At 50.2% G+C, this 13,481-nt stretch overlaps 1 protein-coding gene across 1 annotated transcript in view; it reads left to right on the top strand.

Moving 5' to 3' along the window:
- Positions 1-13,481, top strand: part of LOC309543872 (transmembrane protein 214-A-like) — a gene marked incomplete at its 5' end in the record, with an annotated part of 114,331 nt that overhangs the window by 20,912 nt on the left and 79,938 nt on the right. The window lies entirely within an intron of this gene.

Raw genomic sequence — 13,481 nt, 5'->3', positions numbered from 1 at the left:
CCGGTGCGATTCTTCCCTTCCAACATTTAAGTACCACAGGAAGCGGTAGTTACCGTTCCCTGAAAAGATCTTTTCCTTTACCTTTTCCTAAGATTAGTCCCGATACCTCACAGCAATCGGATCTGGTTGACCAGATAGGCCAAGTAGCCTCTAGTCGGGTGACTTCGGTCCCTGAGGTTCAACCAGAAAAGATCACCTTTCCTGATAACTATCAGGTATCTGATAAATGTGTGGGAACAGAAAACGACCAGACTTTCTCGGATGGTCGGGGCCAGATAGCTCTAGGGACGCCTGGTTCAGATCCTATCAGCGCCAGTGGTCCTAGAAATTCTAGGCTGGCCTCCTCAAGCCGGCCTGGCCGACTTGGACATGTTAGTCGCAGACGTTCCGTGGGAACTTCGTCTCAGGGAGTGTCTGTGGTCTCAAGGACCAATTTACCATCATGCTTTACAGTCGCTGGGTTTAATGGCCTGGCCATTGAGACCCAAGTACTGAAGGACAGAGGTTTGTCTACTTCAGTCATTCCTACCCTTATTAAAGCAAGGAAAGCGACTTCCAGCAAAGTCTATTATCACACATGGAAGACTTATATTGCGTGGTGCGAATCTTTAGGATTTCCTCCACGTACCTATTCGGTGACTCGAATATTGGCCTTTTTGCAACAAGGAGTTGAGCAGAAGCTAGCCTTGAGCACCATCAAGGGTCAAGTTTCAGCATTAGCAATCTTCTTTCAGAAGCCTTTAGCTACCAAATCCTTGGTGCGGAATTTCATCCAGGGGGTGCGGCACCTGGCTCCTCCAGTCCGCGCGCCCTTACCGCCCTGGGATCTTAATTTGGTTTTGTCGGTTCTACAGAAACCTCCCTTTGAAAACATCAGGGAGATTCCCTTGCTTACTCTATCCCAGAAGGTGGCCTTCTTGGTGGCTATTACTTCTGCTCGCAGGGTGTCAGAACTGGCTGCATTATCATGCCAGTCACCATACCTAGTGATTCATAGGGATAAGGTAGTACTTCATCCTAAGCCATCTTTTCTTCCCAAGGTGGTTTCAGATTTTCATCTGAATGAAGATATTGTACTACCTTCCTTGTGTCCTCAGCCCAAGCATCATCGGGAACATGCGTTGCATTCCTTAGATGTGGTTCGGGCAATCGGGGTATACCTGAAAGCTACGGAATCATTCCGTAAGACGGATTCACTTTTTGTGATCACGGATGGCCCCAGAAAGGGTTTGCCTGCATCTGCCGCGACCATTGCCAAATGGATTAGACAAACGGTGGTACAGGCTTATTCTATTAAGGGTCAGAGTCCTCCGTTCCCTGTTAGGGCGCACTCCACTCGAGCGCTCAGTACTTCCTGGGCCTTTCGCCATCAGGCGTCAGTGGTCCAGGTATGTAAGGCGGCCACCTGGTCGTCGGTACATACCTTTACAAAATTCTATAAAATTGATGTGACGGCATCGGCGGATGCCTCATTTGGCCGCAAGGTTTTGCAGGCCGCAATTTGAGGAGACCGGTGGTCTACCTCGAGGGTTTTTTTCTGTTTGAAAAAAAAAAAAAAAAAAATTTTCTCTTTTTTTTGGTTGAGTCTCATCATTAAGGATGAGCATTGTAAACTTCTAGTTGGCACCGGTTGGGCCTTCTAGATTGGGATTTGATTTCCATTTTCCCACCCCTCAGTTGTGATACTGCTCTGGGACGTCCCGAAGGTGGTGTATCACCGAGGACTACGTCTGTCGATGAGCGCTAGAGAAAAATGGATTTTTGTAAAATCTTACCGTAAAATCCTTTTCTCTTGGCTCATCGACAGACGTAGTCCCCGCCCCTCTGTTTCGGAGTTGGGTTGGGTTAAATTCTCTAAGCACTGCTTTTTCACATAACTGATTTGCTGAGGCAGAGAGAGAGAGGATATACCCTCTGGGACTGCCCCTAGGGTGTGGCCAGAGCTTTTTAATTTCCTGTCTAGTCCTGCTCCTGCGGAGGTAACATAACCCGAAGGTGGTGTATCACCGAGGACTACGTCTGTCGATGAGCTAAGAGAAAAGGATTTTACGGTAAGATTTTACAAAAATCCATTTTTCAACCCAAAAGTGGAAGCTCCGCTTATCGGCTCCCTCCCCCCATCTGGTGCCACATTTGGGACCTTTCAGGGGAGGAGGGGGGGGGGGTGGAGCAGATACCTGTCAAACAGGTACCCGCTCCCACTTCTGTGTAAGGGTGCCACGGTGACCTATGTCATTTGCGGCCCCCCCCCCCCCCCCTTCTTTCCCTGCTGCCTTCTAGGAGACACACAGGTCCCAGAAGACAGCGGGACCATTCAGAAAGTTCAGCGCGACTCGTGCATGCGCAGAAGGAAACAGGCTGTGAAGCCACAAGGCTTCACTTCTATTTCCCTTAGTAACGATGTCAGCGCCTGCACCCGGAGCCAGTCGACGGGTCGGCTTCGGGTGCCGACATTGCGGGCTTCCTGCACAGGTGTCCCTTTATATTTGTAGCTGCTGACTTTTTGAATTTTTTTTTTTAATACGGGCTGGAACTCCACTTTAAAGCGGTTGTAAACCCTAGAAAAAAAAAAAACCTGCAAGACAAAGGCATAATGAGCTAGTATGCATCGCATACTAGCTCATTATGTATTACTTACCTTAGAACAAAGCCCCGACACGGACCCCCGGACACTGCTGCGGGCGCTGCCATGATCCCTCGGCGTCTCTTCCGGGTTCGGCGGCTCCGGCGCTGTGATTGGCCGGAGCCGCGATGACGTCACTCCCGCGCATGCACGCGGGAGTGATTTTCCGGCAAGCTCCCGGCAAGCAAAACTGAAGGTCCCCCCGGACCTTCAGAGCGCATGCGCTGCTCGCGTGAGCGGCTGCATGTACTGCAAATATCTCCTAAACCGTGCCGGTTTAGGAAATATTAATTGTACCTACAGGTAAGCCTTATTATAGGCTTACCTGTAGTTTAAGTGTCAAAAAGCGGGATACTACCGCTTTAAGTTGAAGTTGGAACTGGTACATTTTTTTTTTTTTTTTTTTTTTGTGTAACTCCAGCCACAATTTTTTTATATAATTTTTGGATAGCATAGGGAATGGTAGCACCCCTGCGATGTTTGCTTGTTTTGCTGTCTGTGCCCCTGTACAGAATATTTCAGCTCACTTGATGTCCCTGGGACAATGAGGGTTGCTGATAAAGCTTCAGTAGGGACACCTTTTTCCCATGATAACTTACAGGAGTGATTTTTCCCTTCCTGGGGTAGATTTCCTCTCAATTCCTGCTGATCTCCCTCCATTTTGTAACTATGATTTGTATGGAAGGACCTCCGACTTCCTGTATTACACATTATATTCAAACCCCACCCACTTTGCACCCCATGTAATTAAATCTAAAAACATACCTTTTTGTTCTTGCTGATTGGTGCTGCAAAAATACCATTTGTGCTGGTTTGGTTTTGGAGATATTGTGCATTATATCTGCTCAAACCCCCTCCACATGTAAGAATCACATGCTTACCATTTCTCCTGCTAACCATTTCCTATTTCTTCAACAGGCTAAAACCATTCTTTCAGATACAAAATTAGTTCTATATAAAGTAAAACTTCTCTATCATTCATGGACAGAAGCAGCTCCATATCTTCTTTGGACCATTGGATTATGCTCCTCCAATCAGGGATAGGACACTAGGCTGGAAAAAGCTTTACCACGCCTATGGGGGCTGTCCCTGCAGGCATAACTCCACACACTCTGCTACAGCAGCCAGTTTGTTTCTTCCTAGTTTAGGAAAAGGACCTAGTTCCCTGCTGGGACTTCGGTCTTAGCTATTAATAGGGACATTTTTTTTTTTTTTTTCTTTATTTTTTTCACTAGTTAGGGTTCCTGGAAAACTACAAGCAACAGCCGGCTGTGGTTTTGGACTGGATATTCTAGATCATTACGGTCTCCCAGCCTGGCCAACGAGCGTGAGCAGGGTATAGTCCAGAACTAGGCCTCGCCACGACAGAGCCCTGATGGATGGGCATGACCCTGTGATAGGAAAAGTCTCGCTGGGACGCGATCGACCTGGAACACCCTGAATCGCAGCGTACCCCTACCCCCTGGCTGGCAGCACCCCCACCCTGGGTGTGATGTGGACTGTTCGGAGTGGCACCCACCTGGTACCGTGGTATGGTGAGTAATACTGTCCCCCCAATCCTTTGGCGGTCTCTGGGTGGACGTGGACCCCCCTCCTTGGAATAGTCGGACCCTCGATGCTCCCTCGGTTCCCCTGGCCTTTGGGATGTTAGGCCTACCCCCTCCAAGTATTTTCCCCTGCTCTGAGTTATCTGAGCCACCTCGCAAGATCTGATATTTTATGGTGGCTCTTGTCACCAACTCTGACACAAGGAAAGTCCTTCCGGCCTCTGCTGTGGACGGTGGTCACCACGGATGCCAGCCCGACAGGCTGGGGTGGAGTTCTGGGCACGCTTTGTGCCCAGGGGATGTGGTCGGCGGAGAAGGTTTCCTTGCTGATAAACGTTTTGGAGCTCCATGCAATCAAGCTGTTCTTGTTCCGTGAGAGTGCCGTGTGGCCAGGGTTGTGGGCGAGTTCCTATCTTGCCCCGAGATGCACGTTCCAGCGATTTCGGCGGTGCACATTCCGGGTGTGGACAACTGGCATGCGGACTGAGTCGCCTGGCCCTGGACCAGGGGGAATGGTCCCTGCATCCGAAGGTGTTTCGCCTCCTGTGTGCCCGGTGGGGGACTCCTGGACCTAGATCTGTTCGCGTCCAGTCTCAATAAAATGGTGGTAAGGTTCGTGACCTGAACCTGTGATCCTCTGGCGGATGCCACCGACGCGTTAGTGGTGCCTTGGCACCAGTGCCCTCCGATTCAGCTATTATCCAGGTTCCTCCGCAGGTTAGCGTCCGAACGGATTCAAATCATTCTGGTGGCCCCAGACTGGCCGCGCCGGTCTTGGTACGCAGACATCGTGCAGATGGTCGACGGGCCTCCTTGGCAGCTTCCGCTGAGAGATGATCTACTGTCTCGAGGACCGATCTTCAATCCTGCCTTGCAGTCTCTGGCTTTGACGGCGTGGCTGTTAAAGCCTAGTCTTGATGGGCAGAGGCCTCCCGAATGCTGTTCCGACTTTATTGAAGGTTCGGAAAGCTACATCTAAAAAATGCATCATCGCACCTAGCTGGCGTATATTGCCTGGTGCGAGTCGCATGATTTCCTTCTCCGCTCCCTTCGGGGGCGGGGGTTTTGGCCTTCCTGCAGGAAGGTGTGGATCAGCGCCTGACGCTGACCACGATCAAAGGTCATTTGTTGGCTTTGGCCGTTTCTTTTCCAATGTCATTTTGGCTACACTTTACTTGATTCGCACCTTTATTCCAGGGGTGCGGCATCTGGTTCCCCTGAGGTAGGCTCCCTTGCCTCCCTGGGACCTGAATCTGGTTTTGTCAGTTTTGCAACGGCCTCCCTTTAAGGACATCAGACATTCCTCTACCCGTGTTGCCCCAGAATGTTCTTTCTGGTGCCTATCGTCTCTACTCGCAGAGTATCTGACTTGGCGGCTCTGTCTTGCCGCTCATCTTATCTGTTGTTCATAGGGATTAAGTGGTCTTGCAACCCAGTCAATCTTTTCTCCTCATGGTGGTATCTGCTTTCCACCTCAATGTTATTGTTCTGTCTTCACTTTGTGCGAACCCCAAGCTTCCCAAGGAATTTGCCTGCATTCCTTGGATGTAGTTTGGGCAATCAGGGTTTACCTGTCCGTCAGGAGTCTTTTGGGTCGCCTGATCCCTGTTTGGCCTTCCTGAGGGACCTCGGAAAGTTTTTCGGCTGCGTCCGCGGCAACCATTTTTTTTAACTGGATCAGACAGAGGATTGTTCAAGCCTATTCAATCAAGGTTCAGGGTCCTCCTTTCTCTTTAAAGGCACATTCTACTAAAGCCGTCAGTGCCTCTTGGGACGTTTTCGCCATTAGGTTTCTGTGGCTCAGGCGTGCAATGCGGCGACCTGGTCGTCTGTGCACTCTTTCACAAAATTCTTTGGAATTGCTTTACTGGCATCCTTGGCTGCTTCCTTCGGCCACAAGGTTTTGAGTGCGGCGGTTGTTTGAAGAGACGCGTTTTTTTTTTTTTTCCCCTCTTCCTGGGGTGCTTTTTAGTTGTTTCGTTACCTTTTCGGTAGGTTGCGTCTTCCCACCCCTCAAACCTACACTGCTTTGGGACGTCACATCGCTCACACCTACACTGCTTTGGTACGTCCCACTATTGAAGGCTGTATGAATGGGCGGCGACTGTCAGAGGACGTAAGAGAAAATAGAATTTTTGTAAGAACGTACTGTAAAATTCTTTTCTCGGAGTCCTTTGACAGTCGCCGCCCCCGCCCCTCTGGTTCTCGGATCTGGGAGTTATTTCCTTCCGGTACTGCTTGCTACAAACTGAGGATCAGTCGTAACCGGATCAGGATAATGGCTGGGGTCGGCTCCCTAGAGGTGTGTCTAAGTATAGAAAGGTTTTTATTAACCTTTCTAACTGCCTAGCTTACTCCTGCAGAGGGTGCCATTACCCACTAGTGAAGGCTGTATGAACGGGCGGCGACTGTCAGGACTCAGAGAAAATAATTTTACGGTAAGTTCTTACAAAAATTCTATTTTACAGCACAAACTTGGCACTAAAGAAACATTCTTGAGTTTTTGTGTGCTGATTGTAGGTGGGGCAAAGTGGGTGTGGCTTAAAGAAAAAAAAATGTTAAAACTAAAAAAAAAAAAAACCAGCACAAATTTTAGTAGCACTAACCAACAAGCCCGTTTTTCATGTCTTTTGGGTGTTGTAGGGGGCTGAGTGACCTTTGCTGACTGTTTGTCATTTTTTGCGTTAGTAAAGATTTAATAAAGATAGAATGGAGATTTAAACAGCACAAACCAGCACAAATGCGACACTAACCAACCAGCCAGTATCGTGTCCTTTGGCTGTTGTAGGGGGGCTGGATGATGTCATAGTCTAGAAAAAACAATTGCTAATATTGTAAAAATAAAAGCAGCACAAATGTAAATTTACGGCACAAAACAGCACAAACGTAGCACTAAAACACACTTGAGTTTTTATTTGTGATGATTGTAGCGGAACAAAGTGGGTGGGGTTTGATTAAAAAAATAACCTGTTGCAACTTAACCATAACAGCACAAATAAGAATTTTAGCAGTACAAACCTAGCACTAACCAAGAAGCCCAGTTTCGTGTCTTTTGGCTGTTGTAGGGGGGCTGAGTGACCTTTGGTGACCTTTAATAAATCATTAGTAACGCAAGAACGATAAAAGAACGGAAATTTAAATGGCACCAGCCAGCTCAGTTTTGTGTCTTTAGGCTATTGAAGGGGGGGTGGGTGATGTCATTGTCTGGAAAAAAAAAATTGCTAATATCTTAAAAATAAGATAACTATAAACACAATGTTTTACAATGTATCATTTGTTCTTTTAGATCAAAGGAATGTACTTCCGCCTGTAAGTGAGGGCAGTTTAACCTCTTAAAGACTAAGGGTCCTTTCACACGACCGCTCCGATCAGATTCGCCTGTCAGTTTTTTAGGCAGATCTGATCGGATCCTCCATGCAACCCTATGGGGCAGCGGATGTCAGCGGAGACATGTCCGCTGACACCTGCTGCCATCCGCATCCGATCTTGTCCGTGAAATCTGAACGGATGGAAACCCTATTTTCCATCCGTCCAGCGGCTCGAATGGTATCGGACAGGCGGTCCGCTCTCATCCGATTCCCCCATATGGTGGAGATTTATGGGGCTCTGAGCGGAGATGGGAGCTGTTGCCTTCCTGCTCAGTGGGGATCTGTGTTTACGATCCCCTGCTGAGCAGCAGGGATCCGCCTACGGAGGCGGACTATGTGAAAGGACCCAAAGCCTTCTTCTGACACTTGTAGCTTACAAGTTGAAATCTGTATTTCTCTTACGTCCTCCGACAGTCGCCGCCCGATGGTATTAGCCTTCACTAATGGGTAATGGTGCACTCTGCAGGAGCAGGCTAGGCAGATAATTATCAGGTTAATACAAAAAAACTTTTGTCCCTCAGCACGCCACTAGGGCGCCATCCCACAACCATTACTCACAACCCATGTGGTGTTACATCAGTTTCATTCTGCCTAGCGTCAGGAGCAGAGCTTAGGTCTTTGCCTGCTGAGACCTAGCGTCTTGGCTTTCTTATATTTTTTTTCTGAATTCCAGTGTTTTTTTCTTTCCACGCTAGATTTTTCCTCTCACTATCACTAGCTAGTCAGGGATTCCTTTCCTGGAGGACTACAAGTGACTGCAGAGCTGGGCCTCAGACTGGGTAATATAAATCCTTATGAAGTCCCAGCCTGCCAACCAGCGTCACAGGTTACTGGTATGCCCATGCCTTGCAACGACAGTGCCCCTCCAGCAGAGGATGTCTCAACCCGGATCGCCCGCGTGTTGCCAGCGTCCTTCCATGGCTGACGGCACCCCCACTTAGGGTGGGAGGTCTCCTGTTTTTTGACAAGGTGCCTGCTGCTGGAATGGTGAGTATTGAACCCCCTTGTCCCTGGGGACGTTTGGGGAGTTGAGGGCCCCCTCCTGGGGATAGGGCAGACGGTCTCTGTAGGATCCGTCTTCTTGCCAGGTTGGGGTTCCCCCCTCCCCTCCCTGCCCCTGTTGGGGGCGCTGTATGGTCTCCCTGGGGTCCCTGCTAATAGCCAGAAATGTGTTTGGTGCATTTATTTCGCAGCCGTTTGGAGCGGCCGCCACTTTAGTCGTATGCAGATTCTCAGCTCTGTGTGAAACATCAGCTATGTGAGGATTTCTGCTCAAAAGCCTGAGTCAGGCGCCATCTTGGATGTAGGCAACATGCCTAGTAAGGGCAGCGACCATTTTCCCTGTGACTTTTTTGTCATAGGCTTCCAATAGGCACCTTTTCTCTGGGCTCGAAGGCTGGTCGAGCGATGTTGTGAGGTCACTTCCTCTTTCTTTACTTGTGTACAGAAGATATGAGCAAAAATCTCCAGCCTGTCAGCAAATTTCTGACAGGCTGGAGATTTTTGCTCATATCTTGGCCATTATTAGACCAAATTGAATTCTGTTTTTTGCTGGAGTGTTTTCACAAGGGGCCTTTTTTTATTTTAAGGCAAAATGGACTCCCAGAAAAAAATTCCCCCGCAGACCTGGTGGGGGCTTCAGGTACACCTGAATCCTCTTCCATGGCCTCCTTATCTGCTGCCCTTGCGACTTTAGCGCCCCAGATGCATCTGCTGATGTCAGAACACTCTTCCAAAAAACGGCATGTGCCCTCCCAGTCCTCTGACTCTGACCCAGAATTGGTTGCCACGGACGATGGTCCCCCTAAGGGGTCCCGATCCCCCGCTTCTGAGCGGGATGAGAAGGGGACGTCTTCCCCCCTCGGTAGCGCGGGAACACGCTACGATGGATGCTATCATTAGCGCCATTATAGAAGCTCTTGTTCTTGAAGAGGAGCCATCTCCGTTACGTAAGGATTTCGGGTTCGACTGACCCCAGCAGTCTGATCAGGCTTATACCTGCCCGGAGGTATTTCACGAGATTGTGAATGACCGGTGGCGGCTTATTAAGCACATGTTGGTAGTGCCTAAGCGCTTTGCCATCCGCTATCCTTTTGCGGAGGCGGTGGAAAAACGTTGGACGGTATTCCCAAAAGTGGATTACACTGTCTCGGCTGAATAGGTCCACCTTGATGCCAGTGGAGGATTCCCCGGTCTTCCGGGATCCGGCAGATAGACTGGTGGAGGCACTCTCCCGTCACATTTATATGGTGGCAGGTTCCCTGTTGAAACCTGTTTTTTGCCTCTGTGATGGTCTCTCAGGCGCTCATGGTATGGGGCGAGGGTCTTCGCAGCACCCTGGTGGCAGAGTCTGCTTCGCCGACTGTCCTGGCAATGGTTGATCAGCTCAACCAAACTGGAATGTATCTGTGCAACACGGCTTTGGACGAAGCTCCCTTGGTCGCACGGTTGTCGGCGGTGGGGATCGCGATCATCACATTATCTGGTTGCAAAGCTGGTCGGCTGACCACGCGTCCAAAAAGCATAGTGTCTGAGATTCCCTATTAGGGGGGTCGTCTTTCTGGGAAAACTCTGGACGAGTTGATTAAGGGGCTCCCAGGAGGTAAGAGTACTCTGTTGCCCCAGATCACCAAGGGGAAGTCCCCCCGCGCGCAGTGGGGACCCTCCTTCAAGACCCAACGTTCTGCCTTTCGTGCCTTCGGGACACAAGAGAAGGGTAAACCCTTCCGACCCCCGGGTGGCCAGAAGAAACCATGGATGGGTAAGCCAGTAGCCAGACAGTCGGGCTCGGTGACCCAGTCCACCTCTGCCTGAAGGGACGCCCTCACCTGTTGTCGGGGTGGGGGAACGTCTGCGTTGTTTTCAGGAATCCTGGTTGTCCGGCATTTAAGACAGGTGGGTTCCAGAACCGATTCGTTCAGGGTACAAGATCAATTTCCGATCTCGCCCCATACACAGGTTCTTCCCAGCCAATCTCCAGCTGTCTCCCGATCGTCTCAGGGATCTCATGGGGGCAGTGCACGATCTGCTTGCCCAAGGAGTCATTGTACCCATTCCCTCACGGGAACTTTTTTCAAGGTTTTTACTCCAACCTCTTAAGTGCCCAGGAAAGAGATTTTATGTCCAGAATCAGATGTACCTCGCCCTCTGAACCGCTGTGTGCGGGTGCCGAAGTTCAAGATGGAATCCATCCGGTCGGTGGTAGCATCATTGAGATCCGGGGACTTCCTGGCTTCAATAGACTTGCAGGATGCCTATCTACACATCCCGAATTTCGAGGGTCATCAGAGATATCTCCGCTTTGCGGTGGCTGGGCGCACTATCGGTTTGTGGCGTTGCCTTTCGGCCTCGCTTCGGCTCCCAGGGTCTTCACCAAGGTGTTGGCTCCGGTTCTAGCTTTACTGCGTTTTGCGGGGCATTGCGGTCCTCTGTTACCTAGAAGACCTCTTGTTAAGGTCGAACTCAAGGGTGACCTTGTCGAGCGATCTGGCAGACACTCCAGGAATTCGGGTGGACCATCAATTTTCAGAAGACAGCACTGACTGCCTCAAATCGTCTTAAGTATCTGGGGATGGTCCTGGCTTCTGCTCAATCTCGGGTCTACCTTCTGGAGGTCAAACTCAGCGATCTCTCCTCTTTGCGGACCTGCCTGCGAGTTCTGGACCTGATGGTCTCGGCCTTCGAAGCAGTTCCATTTGCTCAATTTCATACCGGGACTCTGCAAGCAGAGATCCTGGACAGGTGGGACTGGACACCTCAGTCCTTGGAATGGAGAATTTCCTTGAGTTGCCTGGTGAGGGTCCTGTCTTTCCGGCCTTGGTTGTGGACGATTCTCACCAAAGATGCCAGCCTGTCGGGCTGTCGGAGTTCTGGGCCTGCTCTGTGCCCAGGGGACCTGGTCGGCAGGGGGGATCTCACTGCCGATCAATGTCCTGGTGCCCTGGGTGATGAAGCTTTGCCTGTTCCGGTGGTCATCTCAGCTTCAGGGGTGTCCAGTCCGGGTACAGATGGACAATGCCACAGCCGTGGTATACATAAATCACCAGGGGGGCGCAAAGAGTGCCCGGGCGGCCATGGAAGTGGCCGAGATCCTGTCTTGGGCCGAATCGCATGTACCAGCGATATCGGCTGTTCACATTCCGGGTTTGGAAAACTGGCAGGTGGACTATCTGAGTCGCCAGACCTTGGATCAGGGGGAATGGTCCCTGCATCCGGGGGGTTTTCACCTTCTGTGCGCCCGGTGGGGGACCCCAGACGTAGGTCTTTTAGTGTCTCTCCTCACCAAGAGGTGGAAAGGTTTGTGGCCAGAACTCGCGATCCTCTGGCGGACACCGCAGATGCGTTGGTGGGGCCTTGGCACCCGTACCGGCAGGTCTATGCCTTTCCTCAGATCCAACTGCTGTCCAGGTTCCTTCGCAGGGTGGCGTGGAAAGGTTGTCAGTAATTCTAGTGGCCTCGAAGGTCCTGGTAGGCGGACATCGTCCAGATGGTCGTCGTACCTACCTGGCGGCTTCCGCTGCGAGACGATCCTCTGTCTCGGGGACCAATCTTCCATCCTGCTTTACAGTTGCTGGCTTTAACGACATGACTGTTGAAAGTCAGGTCCTGAGGGATAGAGGCCTTCCGCAGGCGGTCTTCCCTACCTTGTTAAAGGCTCGCTAAGCCGCTTCCAGGAAGATTTATCACCGCACCTGGAAAGCGTATATCACTTGGTGCGAGGAAAATGGTCGTCTTCCTTCTAGGTGGCGAAGGTCTTGGCCTTCCTACAGTAAAGAGTTAATCAGCGTCTGGCGCTGACTACGGTCAAGGGTCAGTTGTCGGCCTTGGCCATCTTTTTTTCAGCCACCGTTTGTGTCGCATTCTTTGATCCGCACCTTTTATTCAAGGGGTGCGGCCTTTGGCTCCCCCGAGGAGGGCTCCTTTGCCTCCCTGGGATCGGACTCTGGTTTTGTAGGTGTTACAAACATCTCCTTTCGAGAACATCCGAGAGATTCCTCTGTCTGTGTTGTCACAAAAAGTGGCCTGTCTGGTGGCCATTCCGTTGGCTCACAGAGTGTCTGAATCGGCGGCCTTGTCCTGCTGTTCTCCTTATCTGGTGCTTCATAGAGATAAGGTGGTTCTGCGGCCGAGTCAATCTTTTCTTTCCACGGTGGTTTCTTCATTCCACTTTTATGAGGATATCGTGTTGCATTCGCTGTGCGCACAGCCTCTTGGGCTTTTCGCCATCGGGCGTCTGTGGCTTAGGTTTACAAGGCGGCAACATGGTCGTCCGCGCACACTTTCACATAGTTTTACAAACTTGACGTTTTGGCATCTTCGGATGCTTCCTTTGGCCGCAAAGTTTTCAGTGCGGCAGTTGTTTTGAGGGGACATTACTTTTAATGTCTTTCCTTGTTGGGGTGTTTTTTCTGGGTTTGTTCCAGTTTTTTTTCTGTGGGCTCAGGTTGTTACTAGCCCGGTTATTTGAGTTACCTTCTTATCTGGTTGCGTTGCTTTCCCACCCCTCATACCTGCACTGCTTTGGGACGTCCCATTAATGAAGGCTAATACCATCGGGCGGCGACTGTCAGAGGACGTAGGAGAAAATATAATTTTTGTAAGAACTTACCGTAAAATTATTTTCTCGGAGTCCTCTGACAGTCGCCGCCCCCACCCCTCTGGTTTTTGGATCTGGGGGTTGTTGCCTTCCGGTACTGCTTGTTACAAACTGAGGTAATATCAGATGGGTTGTGAGTAATGGTTGTGGGATGACCCACCTAGTGGCGTGCTGAGGTACAAAAGTTTTTTTGTATTAACCTGATAATTATCTGCCTAGCCTGCTCCTGCGGAGTGCACCATTAGTGAAGGCTAATACCATCGGGCGGCGACTGTCGGAGGACTCAGAGAAAATAATTTTATGGTAAGTTCTTACAAAAATTCTATTTTTTTTTTGCTAGAAAAATA

This window comes from Pelophylax lessonae, assembly GCF_965119305.1.
Source record: "Pelophylax lessonae genome assembly, contig: HAP1_SCAFFOLD_460, whole genome shotgun sequence".
In the NCBI taxonomy this organism is placed as follows: Eukaryota; Metazoa; Chordata; class Amphibia; order Anura; family Ranidae; genus Pelophylax; species Pelophylax lessonae.
The sequence above is the reverse complement of the archived record's forward strand: the minus strand, read 5'-3'. Positions and strand labels throughout refer to the sequence as shown.